This window comes from Eubalaena glacialis, chromosome 4 (assembly GCF_028564815.1).
Source record: "Eubalaena glacialis isolate mEubGla1 chromosome 4, mEubGla1.1.hap2.+ XY, whole genome shotgun sequence".
In the NCBI taxonomy this organism is placed as follows: domain Eukaryota; kingdom Metazoa; phylum Chordata; class Mammalia; order Artiodactyla; family Balaenidae; genus Eubalaena; species Eubalaena glacialis.
In genome coordinates this window covers 40,383,368-40,402,308 of record NC_083719.1, presented here as the reverse complement: position 1 = coordinate 40,402,308, position 18,941 = coordinate 40,383,368, and the positions used below count along the sequence as shown (strand labels likewise).

General features: G+C 38.4%; 1 protein-coding gene and 1 long non-coding RNA gene across 2 annotated transcripts in view; one reads left to right on the top strand and one right to left on the bottom strand.

Moving 5' to 3' along the window:
* ITGA1 (integrin subunit alpha 1) overlaps positions 1–10,330 on the bottom strand; it is a 216,502-nt gene extending 206,172 nt beyond the window's left edge. Inside the window, exon 1 of the mRNA XM_061189246.1 lies at positions 10,277–10,330. The gene's annotated coding sequence lies outside the window, so the exon portion shown is untranslated. The remainder of the gene's footprint in view (positions 1–10,276) is intronic.
* The window catches only part of LOC133090799 (uncharacterized), a 303,518-nt gene that overhangs the window by 49,818 nt on the left and 234,759 nt on the right, over positions 1–18,941 (top strand). The gene's annotated exons all lie outside the window — the stretch shown is intronic.

Genomic DNA, 18,941 nt, shown 5'->3' with positions numbered 1-18,941 from the left:
TGGGTAGCAGAGTCATTTTCACAATGTTGATTCTTCCAATCCAAGAACATGGTATATCTCTCCATCTATTTGTATCATCTTTAATTTCTTTCATCAGTGTCCTATAATTTTCTGCATACAGGTCTTTTGTCTCCTTAGGTAGGTTTATTCCTAGATATTTTATTCTTTTTGTTGCAATGGTAAACGGGAGTGTTTTCTTAATTTCACTTTCAGATTTTTCATCATTAGTATACAGGAATGCAAGAGATTTCTGTGCATTAATTTTGTATCCTGCTACTTTACCAAATTCATTGATTAGCTCTAGTAGTTTTCTGGTAGCATCTTTTGGATTCTCTATGTATAGTATCATGTCATCTGCAAACAGTGACAGCTTTACTTCTTCTTTTCCGATTTGGATTCCTTTTATTTCTTTTTCGTCTCTGATTGCTGTGGCTAACACTTCCAAAACTATGTTGAATAATAGTGGTGAGAGTGGGCAACCTTGTCTTGTTCCTGATCTTAGTGGAAATGGTTTCAGTTTTTCACCATTGAGGACAATGTTGGCTGTGGGTTTGTCATATACGGCCTTTATTATGTTGAGGAAAGTTCCCTCTATGCCTACTTTCTGCAGGATAATGTTACTTTCTTAATGGAAGTTGAAAATTACAGTGATAGTATATTGAGATATTAACTTGTGCTTAATTCTAGGGATATTTTTTCCTCCCCAATTCCCAGGGAGTAGATAGGCTTTTTTGCTCTTTCATCTTAGGGTAGCTTTCATCAAGAAGAGACATTTGGTCTATTAGTTTTGGTTCTCAAGTATGCATACCATCTTCTGGGCTGGCTCCAGCCTAACAGTCACAATCAGATACATCTGTTTAACCAGCCATCCACCCTTTTGTGTAGTCTGCCTCTTTGCAAGGTAGATTTGGGGAGGTATAATGAAATGTACAAAGGCTATACTTAGAATCAAAGTAGTAGGGAGAAAAAAAGATTATTATTCTAGAAAACCTAGACTAGAAAAAACTATAGATTGAATTGTGTCCCCCAAAATTCATATGTTGGAGTCCTAACCCCAGTACCTCAGAATGTGACCTTATTTGGAAATAGGACTGTTGCAGATATAATTAATATCAGGTCATACTGGAGTATAGTGGGCCCCTAATTTAATATGACTGGTATCCTTATAAAAAGGGTAAATTTGGACACAGACACTCACATAGTGAGTATAGAAAGAATGCCATGTGAATATGAAGGCAGAGATTAGGGTGATGCATCTACAAACCAAGGAACCACCAGAAGCCAGGGGAGAGGCCTAGAAGAGTCTTTCTCACTGTCCTCAGAAAGAACCAGCCCTGCCAAGACCTTGATCTCAGACTTCAAGCCTCCAAAACTGGGACAATAAATTTCTGTTGTTTAAGCCACCAATTTGTGACAGTTTGTTATGGCAACCCTAGCAAACTAATACATGATCTTAAACATAAAATTTGTTTTTCTACTTAGACGACCTCTCTTCTTTTTCAAAATTATATTTTGAACTTGATTGGAACTTGATTGGAATGATATTTTGAACTTGTCGTGTATGACATAGCCTTTTACACATTTTCTTAACCATCCAAGTTGAATGATGAATACTATTTTTCCATATTTTAAAATATCAACCTGGATGGCATATATGGGATATGGAATTGCCCTCTCAGTTCATAAGCTCCACCCCCTTCATACACAAAGTGCTTACCAAGCAAATGAAATTCACAAATATACCACCTTGAACTTATTTTACTCATCTCCCTTTATTAGTGGTTTGACCTTGACTTCACCCTGGTTTTGATTCCTTAAAAATGGGAGAAAATTTGGCGTGGCTCCCAATTATATTTGGCCTTTTGCAAGTTGTCTTCCTTAGAACTTCCTTCCTCTCTCCCCTCCCACCCACTCCAGTTAATTCAACAGTGGTTTATTAACTACCATTGCTGCAATCTCTGTACATTTTTTTCAACAACTACTTCTAAGGGATCCATGTTAAGCAGGCACTGTGCTAGGCACTGGAAATATAGCAGTTCACAAGACACAAAATGGCCCTTGGAAAGAACCCTCGGGCACTGTGTTGAGGTTTACAAAAGAATCACAGTATAACGTTTTGTGGCCTAAATTTTTGTGCTATCTTCTTTTTACTGTAAATAATTATAGTGGCTTTAATGATGCACCAATTCAGACATGATTATGTATCTCCTATATACATACCAAGGAGATCACAACATCCTGGGTATGTAAAATTATGGAATCAAGGTTTCTTCCAGGCTAATAATCATAATATCCCAGCAACCCAAAGGACCTTCTCTTATTAAAAAAAATTTTTATCCAAGTAATACATGCAGAGAATATAAGAAATCATAGAAAACTAAGTTTTCTTGTTGAAAAACTGTCCCTTTTCCTACCCTACTCTAGCCCATGCTCCAGAGGCAACAACTTTCAACTCTTAGAACTTTTTTCCCCCTGCTGCTTCTTCCATATTTATAAATAATATTCCTGATATTTCTTGATATATCCATTTTAGATATAATTTATTGAGTTCCTGTTGTCATAGTTAAAAATTTCATCCTTCCCAGCACCCCCTTGTCATCACCACATTCCAACATCCCTTCTCATCAGCCTGCCCTTAGAGTTCTGCAGCACATTTTGGTTAAACAGGCATGCCAACATTGTTATGGTTATGTAAATAATAACCATTGCTATTCTAAGTTTCTTTCTCAGACAACTTTTGGCTTCTCCTATGATTAATAATTGCCTGTTTGAAAGATACCTCTGTTTAGTGTGTAGACTTTGAATAATCCCCCTGTTTTCAACCTGGTGTCTCCCCCAAAGCCTCGCCTGCCCTGATGCTCGGTGGCCCTACCTCAGAGCCCCTCAAGGTTTCTGCTGAGTGAAATGACTCACTTTGGGGGGGCTTCTCCCATGCAGATACTTAAGTTGTCACTTCCTCTGCTTTACTCAGTCAGTAACCAGACTTATATCTATTTAATAGCATCCATACTTTTTTCTTACATTGGAATTTTAAAAAGATTTGGGAAAGAAAATAAATTTAATATGCATATTCAGAAGTCCAAAATTCCTCTCTTAATAAATCATTCATTTCTCTCTAGTGGACTCAAGACCAAGAGGCATCTCTGTCCAAGCCACCCCCAGTGTAGGCTCATTCATTCTCATCTCAAGCATGTGATATAATAATTTACAATTTTCTTTCTTCAGCTTCTATCTCTCCCTCTCTTCCAACCTTTTCCATTTTACAAGTGGTTCTTAGATTGAGGGAAAAATGTAAAATGGTTTAATCTTCTCAGTGGGTGAAGATTCTTACATATATGAATTGCACTTACTGTAAAAGAAAATTAAAGAGTCAATAATCTAAATTCTAATAACTTCCCTCATCTCAGTACATCTATGATAAATGAAATAGTTTCTGAATTGATAAAGCAGCACAAATTATACTAGGGAGAGAAAGGGCTTTCAAAGTCCAGAATGCTGAGGGATTAATTTATTATCTGAATTCATTCTCACTGATGGCCTGAATTTACATATCAATATATTTGAGTAATTAAATGAGATGCCTACTTTAGTCTGGGTGCTAAAAGACCAGAGAGATGGAGTCTAAACTGGGAATCTTCAGCAAAATTTAAACTTTCTGGGTGGAAGTGGCAGTCTTCTATAGTTGATATTCCCAGACTGCTTTATTTGTAATTTTATTGATTGCTTGGCATGTCACATACCAGGAGTTCTGTAAATAAATTAGCTCTCATACAGCAAAGTAACTTTGTGATGGGTTAGTGCTAGCTAATAATTTCATTATTAATCAAGATGACCAGGATTCTTGCTCAGAGTATTTTGAGACATGTTGGCTTTAGGAGGACAAAGACAGCATCTTTCTTGTTTCTAGAATAGGGCTTGCCACACAGTGTTCCAAAGATCCTCCAAAGTATTCCACCATTGGCACTTCCTGATTTAGCCCAGGCAGGAGGCAGTCTCTAATGGCTACCCTCTGGATCACTCTGATTCCATTTTCTAGGAGAGCAAGATTCCATCATCTAGAAGTTGTCCTGCCTCATATATATGCAGGGAATAAAAAGATCCATGATATTCCTACAGGCAACCTATATCATAAATACATCTTACCTGAGAGGAAAAGGATCTGCTTCATGTTAGGTTGTAACACTGGGTGAGGCAGACATAGGATCTTATACATCTAGTGGACCACACTATCTCCAATGTCTAGCAGAGAGTGGACACTCAACAAATATTTGCTAGTTGGCAACATATCTTTTCCATCATAGAATTTACAGTCCAGCTGGCAAAGAAACCATGTAATAAGAAATTATAATGAACTACGATAAGTACAGAGGAAAGTGGGGAGTCAGTGAAGAGCTCCTGGAGAAAGTGATGTTGGAATGAAGGATGAGTGGGGCTCGGCCAACCAGCAGTGGCTGGGTGGGTAATAGAGAGACTGTGGGAGGAGGGGACCATTGCAGCAGGGAATGTTCCAGCAAGAGGGAGTAGCATGAGCCAAGGCTTGGAGAAGGGACAGAATTTAGAAAGAAATTGACTATAACTGGACAATAGAATGAGTGAATGTCTAAAAATAAAGAGGAGGCAATAGGGGAGAGTCATAAAATCTGCATTTAAGAGTTTGGGTTTTATTCTAAATGCCATGGGTAACTATTGAAGGGTTTTAAGCCAGGGAGTGACAGAACCTTGCATGACAGCTGGCATGCTGTTCTCACAGGGATTTGGATTCTTGAACTTTAGTGCAAAGACTGAAGGGCAAACATCATCTCTTTCCTTGGCCATATTCCAGGGTATATTTTTGAATATTGGCAAACTAAAATTCATAACTCCTACTGAAACTAAAATAACTCCTTGGATCTGATCCTGCCTAGTCTTAATTACTTTCCCGAGTCCGTGTAAAATTGACACCTGGTATTTATTAAGGTGGAATCTATTTCTCATGGCTCCTGGAAGTCAGGCCATATCAAAGAACTTGCTCAAGCCCCAAATATTTCTCTCCAGCTGTCCCTAACGCCTTACAGAATACATTTCCTAATCTTGTGGGGTTTGAGAATTTGTTACAGAAACCCAAGCTGGACTAGATTTAATACTCAAATCAGGATATATCATTTCACTAAGGCAATATCCCAAGTTGATGTTTATTCTTTTCCAAGATCACCAGAACTTTGTGGCAGGCTATTTTGTTCCACCCATCAGGTTGATGGAGGAGGCCTCTGAAGTCTACTCTGGTAAAATTGAACCTGGTGATTATCGTGACAGTCTTTGTTGCAGTGTCTCCCCACTCTTTCCCATCAAGCGCATGTTTATTAGTGCTGGAACAGCATTGCCTGTTTTTCTCCTGACAGTGAAAACCAGCCGTGCATCAGTGCCAGACTGGCTCCTACAGTGTTTCCTCCTAGAGTAGTGCTTGTGACTACTCTGACTTTCTTTGGCTCTCTGTCTCCCCTCTATTTCCCCTGGGCCCTGGTAATAGAGTTCCAGTGATGGAAGAAGCACAGAAAATGCTTGGTAATCAGATGGACCTGGGTTTCAATCTTGATTTTATTATGTACTCAGTAAAATATCTAGGGCATAATATTTATTTTCTCAGCTTCATTGTCCTCACTTGTAAAACAGGGTAACACTATCCAATACACAAGACTGTTGTAAGGATGAAATGAGGGGATATGAATGAAGTGCCTAGCACAATGCCCGGCACATTTAATGCTCAATAAATGGCAGATGCTGCTACATTCGTGAGAAAAATGTCAACCTTTGGCATCTTATCATTAGAAAACCAAGTCTGAACTTTAAAATTAGCCAGCACTCCAGGCTAGAGGAGCGTATGCAAATCACATGCAGATGTGGCCTTCACCCTGGGGAAAATCCCAAAAGACAGCTACTTCCTGTCGTCAAGAAGAAAATGTCACAGAGATTGAGGAAGCAATTGTCTGTGTGAGAGATTTGAGATATTGTGTGTTTTTCTTTAATTGAGGTATAGTTGATGTGATATTTTTTTCCTCTTATTGATTCTTAGTTTCCTCATCTGTAAAATTAATATTTTAGATTAAGTGACTTCCAAATAGTTTTAGTTCCATGTTTCTAAAGTACCAGGGATGTGTTTTAACCACATTACAATTTTACTAAGGGCTAAGGCCTAGAGGGGTGGGATAGGGAGGGTAAGAGGGAGACGCAAGAGGGAGGGGATATGGGGATATATGGATACCTATAGCTGATTCACTTTGTTATACAGCAGCAACTAACACAACAACGTAAAGCAATTATACTCCAATAAAGATGTTAAAAAAAAAAATCTATGTACAGCTAAGAACACAGTTATATAGTCTTGTGTGTGTATATGTGGTACCAACAGAGCACATAAAAAGATTCATAAAATTCGAGAATATTTATTTTTGGTTTTTATGTTGTTCAAAAATTTTAGTCATGATCACCACGGGGATTTTAAGAAGAGCTTACTCCTAACTCCACCCATATTTATGATGGCTTGACTTTGCCTCTTTCCTCAACAGTCTCGCAGTCTTGAGGAAACCTGCCATACTTTTTTATGTGAATAAGTAATTCAAGTGGTTGGTGTAACTGGTGTGTGTGTGTGCACTAGAGACAGACCCTTTGACTTCAAAGGTTGGCCCAGATTTTATGAAGACTATTAAAGGCCCTGCCTGTTCCAAATGTATGTCCTACTAATCCAACACGGATTCTTCTTTTAAAGCCCCATATTGTGTGTCTCTTTAAATATTATTAAACCCCATGACTTCAACTACCACCTTAATATTGTAACTGCCCCCCCGCCAAATAGTTCTAGCTCTTCAGAGAAAGCTCGAGTCCAAAAGCATGTATTTCAAATGAAACCAGTGTATTCAGCAGACTGCTAATTAGGCGAGGTGATTGATTCCTTTTCATCTGTTCTGAGTGCAATTTGCTTCCTCATTGTTATGAGTGGTTTATCTCATTGGTAATGCGTCTTACTTCAATAGTCACTTTTTGTTTTGGCAGACAGCTTGTAGAAAACTATGGTGGTATGTGAAGTAATGGGGGTTGGCATTAGTATTTTTAGCATGAATTGCAGGTAAGGCTAGATATTGTTAGGGAATGAAACAGTAGTAAAATACGCAGGATATGCACATAGGAATGCATTTATAATTAGAAAAGTTGGAAAGTACCTGTATTATTATTGCTGGCTGATAATTTTGCCTAACATTTGATAGTTTAAAAAACACCCTTGGACTTCCCTGGTGGCACAATGGTTGAGAATCTGCCTGCCAATGCAGGGGACACGGGTTCAAGCCCTGGTCCGGGAAGATCCCACATGCTGCAGAGCAACTAAGCCCGTGCGCCACAACTACTGAGCCTGCGCTCTAGAGCCCACGAGCCACAACTACTGAGCCCGCATGCCACAACTACTGGAGCCCGCAAGCCTAGAGCCCGTGCTCCGTAACAAGAGAAGCCACCGCAATTAGAAGCCCATGCACCACAACGAAGAGTAGTCCCCGCTCGCCACAGCTAGAGAAAGCCCGCACGCCACACCGAAGACCCAATGCAGCCAAAAATAAATAAATAAAGGTATATAAAAAAAATAGAGAAACAATTATTAAAAAAAAACAAAACGCCCTTATATTAGACTCTTGGTTATTCTATCTATGTATTTTTGAGACTGGGCTATATGTACAAACAAGTTTGCCTGTTCTGATCGAATTGCCTGTAAAACATTGGTTTAAAAACCCCTCAAGTCAGTGAATAATTAATTTTACTGTTTGTTTTTTTTTTTTACTAACTTGATATTTCTTTTTACTAAAGAATAAATCAAAATAATTAAACTGGTTTGTGTATGAAAAAACTCTATGTGTGTAGCCTTCATTTTTTTGGAAGTTGAACTCTAACTTCTCTCAAAGTTCAATGTCAGTATTCCTCCCAGGTTTACATGTATTCCTCCTGGGACCCTTGTTCCTTACTGGACCTCTGCTTCTGTTACCAGTAGCTTCAATGGTCAGAAATTTATCAGGGAAATACTGGGAAAGTGGCAGGGAAGAGGAGACTAAAGTTTAGAACAGGAGCTATGAGGAAGGGAATAGATATTGTCGAGCTGGAAAGAGGGGGCATGAGAAGGCCTGGGAGGAGAATTTGAAAGCAGATGGTAGAGTTAGGCAGAGTCACAGATAAGGATGCTATAGTTGGTATTTAAGACTAAAAGCTTGGACCAGAAGAGCCAGAGTACTGGGGATAGATGAAACCGATGATCAAAAACAGGAGATTGTCACTGAGTAAGAAGGATAAGCGAATAAGTGAAAACTAGAGGTCAAGATGAGGTCGCAGTTAGAAAAATTACCAGGAGAGCAGCAGCAGACACAGGTCCAAGAAATAAGAGAACTTTAAAACTAAATTCAGTCAACCCCACAAGTCTATTTCCTGCTGAAGCAGGACCAAAAGCATCCAAAGGCCTTGAGGGTTAAGATCAATGCCATCCTCAACAAGTCACCATCCTAACAGATATCAAGAGTAGGAGAGGGGGTAAGTGGTGCAGAGGGTCCTCTGAGATGCTCAAATTAAGTCAGTCATTTTAAAGGCATGTGTTGACTTTGTAATTATGTTTTCCAAAGAAAAATTTGTCATGGGTGGCTTGATATTATGATATAGAGTCTGACAATAGGAGAAAAATATTTAATATTAGGACTCTCTCAGAATATCCAGGCCAAACAGTTGCTCTGGAGTGGAAAAAAAGACAAGAAGAGTGATTTTGTGTAGCATTAAGAATTAACTTACAAATAGAAGCCTCAGTCCCCCACAAAAGGGACTAATGTGATTCATGGCTCCAACGACCACATAAAAAAAAAGTAACACATCTTCTATTAGACTAAAACTGAAATGCTTGGATAGGCCACTGTGGTCATAAAAGACAAAGACTTTAATCTGCTAATGCTTTATATTTTATTTTATAGAAAATATCTATCATTGAGCTCTCAAAGGATCATAGAGTACTGAAGAATGATGTATTGATAAAATACAGCATAAGGAATATGGTCAATAATACTGTAATATCAATAAATTTGTATGAAGACAGATAGTTATTTGAATTACTGGGGTGATCATTTCCTAATGTATTTAAATGTTGAATCACTATGTTGTACACCTGAAACTAACATAATATTGTTCATCAACTATACTTCAACAAAAACAAAAAAACCCTGTAAGATTCCACAATTGAAAAAACATAGAAGAGTGATAATAAAGTCATTTTTGATCCTTAAAAAGGTAGATTAGTATGAGGCAAAATAAAACAACCTAACTCTGCTGGAGGAGCAAAGTAACTCCTGAGGCCCCTTTTGAAAGGGAACGTTCTATTCGAAGCTCCTTTGAAGTCAGTAAAGCAAGATGACTTTCTGGGGGGTTTGATTTGCAGTCAATAATGTACTGAGAGTCTCTCAAATATAAATACTTGTAGGCAACCCACTGTGATGCAGGGGTGTTTTACTAGCCAAGTCTGGTGTCATTGAACAGTAAGAAACTTTAGAAAAGTGAGCATTATAAGAAATCAAATACAGGACTGTCCATTTTTTTTTCTTTGTGATCTTAATTATTTGGAGATAACTCCTAAAATCCTATTTGTAAAAATTTCCATTCAAATTAAGTCAGTAATTGTACTTAAAACCCCATCTAGTGACCTGGGCAAGTAGCATATATTTCCCCTCTAAAATGTACTTTAATATATACTTAGGTTGTTTTTATAGAATCTTAAGAAATAATCTGAAAATGGCTTACAAACACAGCCTGCTTTTGTATCTATGAAGACAGTAGTCTGATAAATTTAGCAAAATGTCTGGGTTTAATAGAAGGCCTGCTCGTACAGGTTGCTGGAAAATATCTTGAATTTCATCTCATACCCAAATATGAGAGCAATTAGACTTGTGCTAGTCCCTTTTTATGAGGGAGCCAACAAGATGTCTTATGTTTCACCAACACAACCTACATAGACAGCACATGGGCAGAGGGATTCCTATAGCAATGTCTAATGCAGTGCTTCTCAAGGTGAGATTCAAGGGCCATGTGTTTTGGAATCACCCTAGATGCTAGTTAAAAGTGTGGATCCCTGGGCCTCTTTCTCAGATAACGATCCCTGGTGAGAAATTACCGGAATCAGAATTCCTAACCAGCTCCGTAAGTGATTCTAATGCACTGTAAATCAGAGAGCTCCTGTTAGTGGCTCTTTTGCTCATTCTTTGGACAAATACAAAGGTGTGTTATTGCTTACCTTGATTATCAGGATCTGGGGGCAAGGAGCAACCTTTTCCTGCGAATCCTTCTGGCAATCTGAGCCTGGAACAATTGCAGGCAACCAGCGAAGGCCTCCTTCTAGTGTAACCTGAGATGCTCTCTCTCATGGAGTTTTGCAATTTCAAGTGGAAGATTGTTTTGTTGTTTTAAGACTTTACAATTTTCCACTTTATAGCTTTTCCCATCCGACTGTGAGGAAAAGACTTAATGTGCTTTTTGTTTTTATTTTTTTTATTTCTGTGTTTTCTTTCCCCTTTTATTCAGGACCTCTTTGTAATTTCACTATACATTTGTTCAACTGAGAAATAAGCATACTTAATTTTTACTTTTTTGCTTATGATGATTACTTTTTATGTTTTAGTACCCTCTTTTCTCTCCCTTGTTTTCTTTGATACTTTTGAGACATTTTTTTTTTTTTAATGTTAAGTAACCTTTCTCTCAGTGCAATATCTTTTAAAAAATCTTCCTTCAGGGTAATTGTGTCTTTTCTCCTTTACATCTGGTTTTCTGGGTACTGATTAGGGAGGGACCCTGGCCTTGTTTCTGCTTCCTTTCAGACTGAAAGATAAGATAATGAGGAGGGACATCACTGTCCCAGATGGGCTCTGGCTCTGGCTTCTGATTTTGTAAATGCTGGATTTTCTCACCCTTTCTTTTCTCACACAAGACCTCACAAAAGCAGAACTTCCGTGGTCCTTGTGGCCCTTTCCAGGAAGGAAAAAAATATCTTTTCTTTCCTAGTTTTCTCTTTCTCCTCTTACTTCTTCTTCTTTTTATTTTTAAACTTATTTTAATGTTGATATGCTCAAAAAGAAAATAATAAATTTTATTGTATTTTTCCAGAATTTTTGATGACTTAAGGAGTTCAGAGAAAAGTAGGAATAGAGGTTAGAAAGGAGTTCTGGGCCACTGGTTTTCAAAACACTTGGTAACACATACCCATAAAAGTAGTTAATAATTTTACAATCTGAACTCTACTCACTACTATGAAAGGCATTTCCTTAGTCTTACACTCTGAACATAATGCTTACATTTACCCTTATTGGGTTTGACAACTACCTTATCAGGGATAAAAGGGGGTAAATATAGATTTAATAAATTAAAATGAACAAAGAATTCTCAAACTTCATTGTATCCAATAGTTTCAAGTTTCTCTCTACTGTTTTTTGTTTGTTTGTTTGTTTTACAAGTATAGTTTATAAGTAGATCTGATTTACATCTTTTTTCCCCCCTCGATAATTTAATTCCCTCTAAAAGTTCTGGAACATGAGTGCTTAAGTCTATAGGGCGATAATATTGTTTTTAGAAAGAGAAAACCATGAAGAGTTATGTGGTGTGCCAATAAGATCCGTTTTCTAGAAAATGGATTCAGGTTTGCTTCCCTATGACTGAATGATAAGGGAGGATACAATTTTTGGTAATTCTGGGTTAGGTGATCCAATCTCGTTGTTTTTCTGTTTCCTTTTTATTTAGTACCTTTTCATAATAGTGATAAATTTGCTACTTAATAGTTCGATTGAAGAATCAATATATTTAATTTTTAAATTTTTTGCCTACAGTGTTTGTTGCTTTTAGTTTAGTACCCCCTCCGATACACACACACACACACACACACACACACATACACCCCATTCTGGAATTTGGATTACATTAAGGTTCAGATATTCATTTCTTTCATCCAATTCTATCATTTTTTTGGACACCTCCAACTAGCAACGGGCAAGTCAAATATTTAAAAAATGCAGCCATTAACATAAGACAAAAAAACCTTTTACTTGTTTTTTCCCGACTTTGGATTTCCTAATGAATATAACAGACAGTAGGAATGCTTTAGGGGAATACATGCTAAACGTTATAATATCCCTATCACATTATTTCTGTTCCCTTGGTATTTGGCAAGCATTACCATGCCCTCGACTCCTCTTAGCTTTTGCCCTTTTGGCAGGAAATTTCTTTGGTTTATTCTTTTTTTATATATATAAATTTATTTATTTATTTGTGTGTTTTATTTTTGGCTGTGTTGGGTCTTCGTTGCTGTGTGTGGGCTTCCTCTAGTTGCAGCGAGCAGGGGCTAATCTTTGTTGTGGTGCGCGGGCTTCTCATTGTCGTGGCTTCTCATTGTCGTGGCTTCTCATTGTCGTGGCTTCTCTTATTGCAGAGCACGGGCTCTAGGCGCGCAGGCTTCAGTAGTTGTGGCACCCGGGCTCTAGAGTGCAAGCTCAGTAATTGTGGCGCACGGACTTAGTTGCTCCATGGCATGTGGGATCTTCCCGGGCCAGGGATCGAACCTGTGTCCCTTGCATTGGCAGGAGGATTCTAAACCACTGTGCCACCAGGGAAGCCCCTGGTTTATTCTTTTAATCTTAATTCTACCTGAATGGACCTCAACCCATCTTAATGGAAACATTCTTTAGAGAAGAAAAAAGGCAGCTTAGCTAGAGGCTGGTTGAGGTTTCATTGAAACACCGCTTGTTAAATCTTTATGGTTAAGAAGAGGCCGGAGTGGTCTTAGTACACACAGACCTACCATATATTGTCATTTTGTTTTTCTCACAAATCCAAATAAATTGCCATTGCCATTAGTAGATAGTTGGCAAGACTAAATTAGGCAACATATTCCGTAGCGTATTTCAGAAACATTGTCACAATAGTTAAACTGCACCGAGTTAACTCATAAAAGTGTATTCTATAATATTTGTTTCAGCAATCTTTTTAAAATGTTTCATGTCAAAAGCCTTCTACAAGTAAGTATCTACAGACTTAAAAATTCACAGTGCACAATGCTTGAATAGTGGATACTGGATGTTATAGGTTACCTGGAATGCTGAATAAATGCTAAACACAATGTTTTATGATCAAATACAGAAGTCACAGAATGGAATAGCTGTACTACATTTTAACCAACCTGAAGTTTATACTTGGCACACATTTTAAAAAGCTTACTTTCTGATTGAACAGTTTTCTTGTTTGAACAATTATTCCAGAAGTCTGCCTTATTTATATTAAATCCAGTCTTAACTTATTTAGTAGCTACCTCATTAAGGAAGCATTTGGAATTATATAAGTGCTGATAAATTTCAAATTATGTAATTTAAGGAGCGACTACAACTGAATTGTACTTTAAACAGAAATGGGCTCTTCTTGCATTCATGGGCAATTTACAAGAAGCAGGAAATACTACACAATTATCTGCTTGCCTGGGTTTCATCATGTGGTAAATGCAAGGTGAGTAACAGCTGTCACAGATAAACACAATTAGTACTAAAAGATTAGCGCCAGGTATCAAAGGGCACATGCACAGAGTCACTACCAGGTGAGTCAGGGAAATTGTAAATTAACGTATTAGCTTGACGCACATGAAATTGCCATTTTTGGGTCAGAAGCAGAGTATTGGCTATTTCATGTGTTCAACCTTAGATCTTTCAGAACGAAAAAGGACCTTGGATATACTTTAATCCAAGTTTTCTTAACCTGGGGTTAATATGGGCTGACCTCAAGGAGACCAGTAGCCCTAATCCATTTATTAATTCAACTGATAGCGTGGGGAAGCTTATGATGTGCCAGGTACTATCATGGTAACTGGGGATATGCATGTGAGAAAGACTAAGTCCCTTGCCCTCATGAATATTACATTTCAGTGGGAAAGCCTACCAACTAATACATAATACATGACGTCACTACTGAATTGAATGCAGACATGTATGTCCTATGTTCATGTATGCATTTTTCTGGAGGGAGAGTTCATTGAATTCATGAGAGTGGTTTATGATCACCAAGGGATTGAGAATCAGAAACCTATTACACTCTGCTCATTTGATAGATGGAAAACCCAGAGCACAGGCACGGAGTGATTTGCTCATTGCCATGTGGTTCATTAATGGCTGACTTAGAATCAACACCCAGGTGTCCTGTTTCACTATCAGTCACTATTGCACACTGTAGGGGAGGTGATCTATGATTTTTCATCCCTTTTCTGTATTTATTTTCATTTTCACAGTACCTGCATACCATTTTGACTCAACAAATTCATGCCAAGAGTTGAGAATCTGGTCACAGAGACCTCAACCCTGACTTGAGCATTGTAATGTTTTAGCTTTGTGACTTCAGGAAATTGCAGAAACCCTCATGGCCCCAGTTGCCACATTTGTAGAGTGATGTAAGTCATAACTGACAAATTATTGTGAGGATTAAATGAGATCATTTATACACACACACACACACACAGGTGTGCCCCCCACATTACTTGGTATAATGCCTTTCACCGGATAAGCACATTAGTTATTGTTATTATTACTCTGTTTAAAATTTTATTAAGCCTGTTCTTTGGTGCCATGTCCCCAGGCTCTAAAAATTCACTCCTCCTGTCTTCACCAGACTCTGATTCGAATGGCATGATTGGACTTTTACTAAATTCAGTAAAATGCAGAGGCAGTAGTGACCAACTACTGCTACAGACTACAGAGTATGTACTCTGGGGCTTGGCTGCCTGAGTTCAAATCCTGGCTCCACCAATTATTATGTATGTAGCCTTGGGCCAGTTACACAGATTTTTCTGGGCCTTTGTTTCCTCACACCTAGAATGGTGATGATAAACTAGCTACCTCACAGAGTTGTTATGAGGATTAAATGAGCTAATACATGTTACAACAGTCCTGTGAGGTGGACATTATTAGGTTTGTTTTAAATAATCAGACACTTTAACAGATTTGTCTAAAGTCACACTGCTATGTGTGGCAGGGTCATTATCTGAACTCAGAGTCAGTACTTCAGTGTTTCTCAATGTCATTAGAATAAAATAGGTAGATGGGGGAGGGCCTGGTGTGCCCTGTCTCCGCAACATGGTCTTTACAAGTCTTTGTCCTCCTTCAGAGGAGAAAGAGGAGCTGCCCAGAGTGCCCTCTCTTCATTGGCGTTTGGCCAACTCTCTGTGACAGGACAAACGCCCTGAGGGCTTAAATATGGAAATCTCGTGGTCTCTTTTGTCATCCTGTTTGAGACTGCTTCAAATACCAGGGTTCCACCAGGTTATAAACTGCTCGAGAGCATTTTATGTGTCTTCATTACTCCTAGCAGTACTATACACAATGCTGGGCACATAGTAGATTCTCAGGAAATTTTATGTCTGTTTCAGATGAGTTTTCTCATTCCTTCTTCCTTGTGCTTTTATGTGTTGTCTGAGTTTTATATGATAAATGTGGTATTTTTTTAGTAAAAAAATTAAGCTATTTTCCCTGTAAAAAAGCAACATGTGGATTGATTGGTTGATGACTTGCCATATCTACCCCTTTGAAATCTATCCTTTCTCTTTAGTAGGCCAGGGGATGTGGCTGTCCCTGCCCAAAGGGATCCTGATTGATCTTCTCTGGTGGCAACAGGGCTCCGCCCCCTCCTTCCTGCGGGATAAAGGAGAGGCTTGGAAGAGTGGTTGGATTGGAAGGCCCTGGGGGCCAGCTCTTTTTCCCACAGTCCTTTCCTCAGTCTCTGACTCAGAGTGAAGCTGGCTCTGTTTTCTGGTCTCCTCTTTCCTCTCCATACCTCGTGCGCTAGAGTTGTTTTCCAAACAAAGAACAGGCCATGGAAAGTCTGTGACCCAAGCTTTATTGATATGGAAGACAGATGAGTGAAAAGGAAACCAGACCTCTTCCAGCATTCTGTGAACAAAACATATTTTAGAGGAAGCTAGTTCTTTTATGATGAAAGGTAGACAGTGAGGGAGGGGCTAAATTCCTAGTGTGATGTCTGTCTTCTTACTCCCGTCCGTTCAGAGACTATCTCTACCTCAGGATTATTTTTGTTTGTTCTAAGAATTATTTTGTGTGCGGAAGTGTGTATGTGTGTTTGTGTGAGCAAGAGCTATATCATTTTCTTTTTTATTGTTACAACTAGAGAAAGGTTTGAAATTTTTGCCTATTTCATTTTCACAAAATTAAACCTGAAGTAAAACATACATTTTATAAATAGTGTTAATTGATGTTGCTGATAGTGCCAGGCAAAACTTGGGTAGCATTTTCCATAAAATAAGGATGATTGATTTGGCAAAGATGGAAAATATCGGATGAGAAACATTTAGCCTCTTTCCAAGATCAGGGTGCCCTGTAAGGCTCTGAGGTGGTGCACTGGGGAAGGTATCAAAGGGTGAGAAACAGCACAAGTGAGTAGGCAGCAAAAAGGTTGATGGCAAAGAAATCTCCAAGGACTGCAAAATATACACTCAAACATAAACTTGAATGTAATTTATCTATATAGTTGAAGAAAATGGATAGGTATATTTTCTATTACATAGGTCTTTTTGTATTTCAAAGAAGAGACACTTTCAAATCTTCTTAGGACTATTCACCTGAAGTGTCCATTGAAGTATCCCTAAGTGGCAGAGGAGTAAGATGGATATCTTCAGTCTGTAGGGAAGTTGGGTTTGGGAGCATATTCTCAAGCAGTGTATCGGAAATTTAAAAATTGTTTTGTGTCTCCTGTTTTATTTTTTAAAATCATATAAACTTAAAAAAAATCTTAAAATAGATGTTCTAGGAGATGTATCAGACTTACTATTTGGCTTGAACCACCTTTGTCAATGTGTACCTATATGCATTTCTGTTTATTTCTGTTTAAGAAACATGGCCTTAGATGAGGGAGAGCTTTTTTTTTTTTTTTGAGGGTAAACAGGGGCAAAAGAGTAACAAGAAATTATTTGTGGTTTCTAGATTCACCCCGGGTGTCTAGGTTTGTAGGCCCAGGTCATTTGACGTGGAAATCTTTTGAAGAAGAAATATGTTTTAGTCGCTCTGTTCAGGAGGAGCCATGTGCATTATACATATTTTATGGAGATTTTGTGTACTGAATATCTAAGTACAAGTATTTAACAAATAATATCTGCATAATTTTGTACAATATCTGACAAATAATTAGAACTTACAAAAATACTAAACATGCTTGAATTATCCTCTGAGTTAATCTGAATTATCATAAGCTGAACTGCTATGTCAAAGAATGAAATAAGAGTGGTAGGTTTTGTCATTTGAAGGGACCAGTATTTCCATAAGAGCAGACTCTAAAACCAGGGAAAGAGAAACCAGAAAGTATCTCGTCACATTAGGATCTTTATCACATTAAGGAGGCATGAAGAAGGCCTGGAAAGAAGTAAAAGGCACATCCTGGAGAAAACCCACACCAATTTAAGGGGCCAAGTTTTATGTGCCCATGTTTGACTTAAAGACATATATTAAAAATACAATCCATACCAGGAAAGTCATGGAATTATCCATTTGAGAGCTAGAATGGACTTCAAGCAACCATGATGTTCCATCAACATTCACATCATCTCCATATTACAGTTGGACAACTGAGGTGAAGACAGTTGCCCAAGTTCATGTGGTTCACAGTGGTAAAACAGAGATCATCACCCAGGTTTCCTGTGGCTAGTGCAGAGTTCTTTCAGCTTACACTCTTTTGCTTTCCCGTGAGTCAAACAGTGTGGTCGGTGTCTTCTGGGTGGTGATTTAAGCAGTTTGTTTTTAAAAAATATACAACTTTAAAAGTAAGTAATGTAAGCGCTTTAGGTGATGGAGATAGCATGGTTACAACCAGCATGCTTAGGAACGCGTTCTTAAGTATCTCAGGCTTCAATATGGAGAGGCCAGTGTCTTCAGTGAATGAATCATTCAAGTCCTAATTTAGTGAAAACACTACAGTCCTAGGGAATATTTTTATATGGAAATCCCTTTAGCAGTCTAATTTTAAACAGCTGGGACTCATTTGTTAAGCTGTAGTCTATTCTACTTTTTGAAAAGACTGATATGTTTTTTTTCCCGTACACAGTTGAAACTTTCCAGAAAGTCTGAACACATTGACCTACTTGAACTGATACGATAACAGCTGCCTGGGGACCCTGCTGGGCAGCTTGGGCCTTTTGTCCTCCACCTGTGTCCAGCTCTTAGAATTATGCTGTGATAAGTACTGATTCAAGGCTGAGGGACTGGCTGCCTTCCAGGATCCCATTGTTTATGCCCTTTCTTGTATTGAATGTTCTGTTTCTGTAATTACTGATGTTGCTGAATCTGATCAAGAACCCAGGTGTGCCACCTCTTGCAGATCCATGGCATCTTGAAGGTTCAGGAATCCATAGTCTACTGGGAAAAGAGGAGTAAAGGAAGAAGGAAGGAAATATTAATTGCCTTGACTCAAAAATATGGTGAGAGAACTTTGCAACATACAGAAGGTTAAAAGATTGCAGCAGCTTCTTGACAGTTTGATTGTGGTTTGTTTTACATAATGCTGTTTGCTGTATGAAGACAGATCCTTATCTAGCAGAGATGATAAGCAGAACGAGGCCCACCCTGACTTCCCACCTTGCTCTTATCAAGCTGCATCTGACAAATGAATCAACAGGAAATTTTGCTGGAAGAATTTGATGGTTGGTGGTTACACAGCAAGCAGCGAGTGGTTTATAAATATCATGAGACCAAGCACTGACCTTGCCCCCACTGCAATGTGTTGAGGTACAGGTTAAAAATAAGACGAGTATATGTCAAAAGCAAACCACTGGCTTTGGAGAAGTGTTTTGTTCTCTGGGAAGCGTCCTTTGTCTGATATGGTACACGATGTTCCAGCTCATACTGTCCAGATGTACAGCTAAACCTTTCTACAGA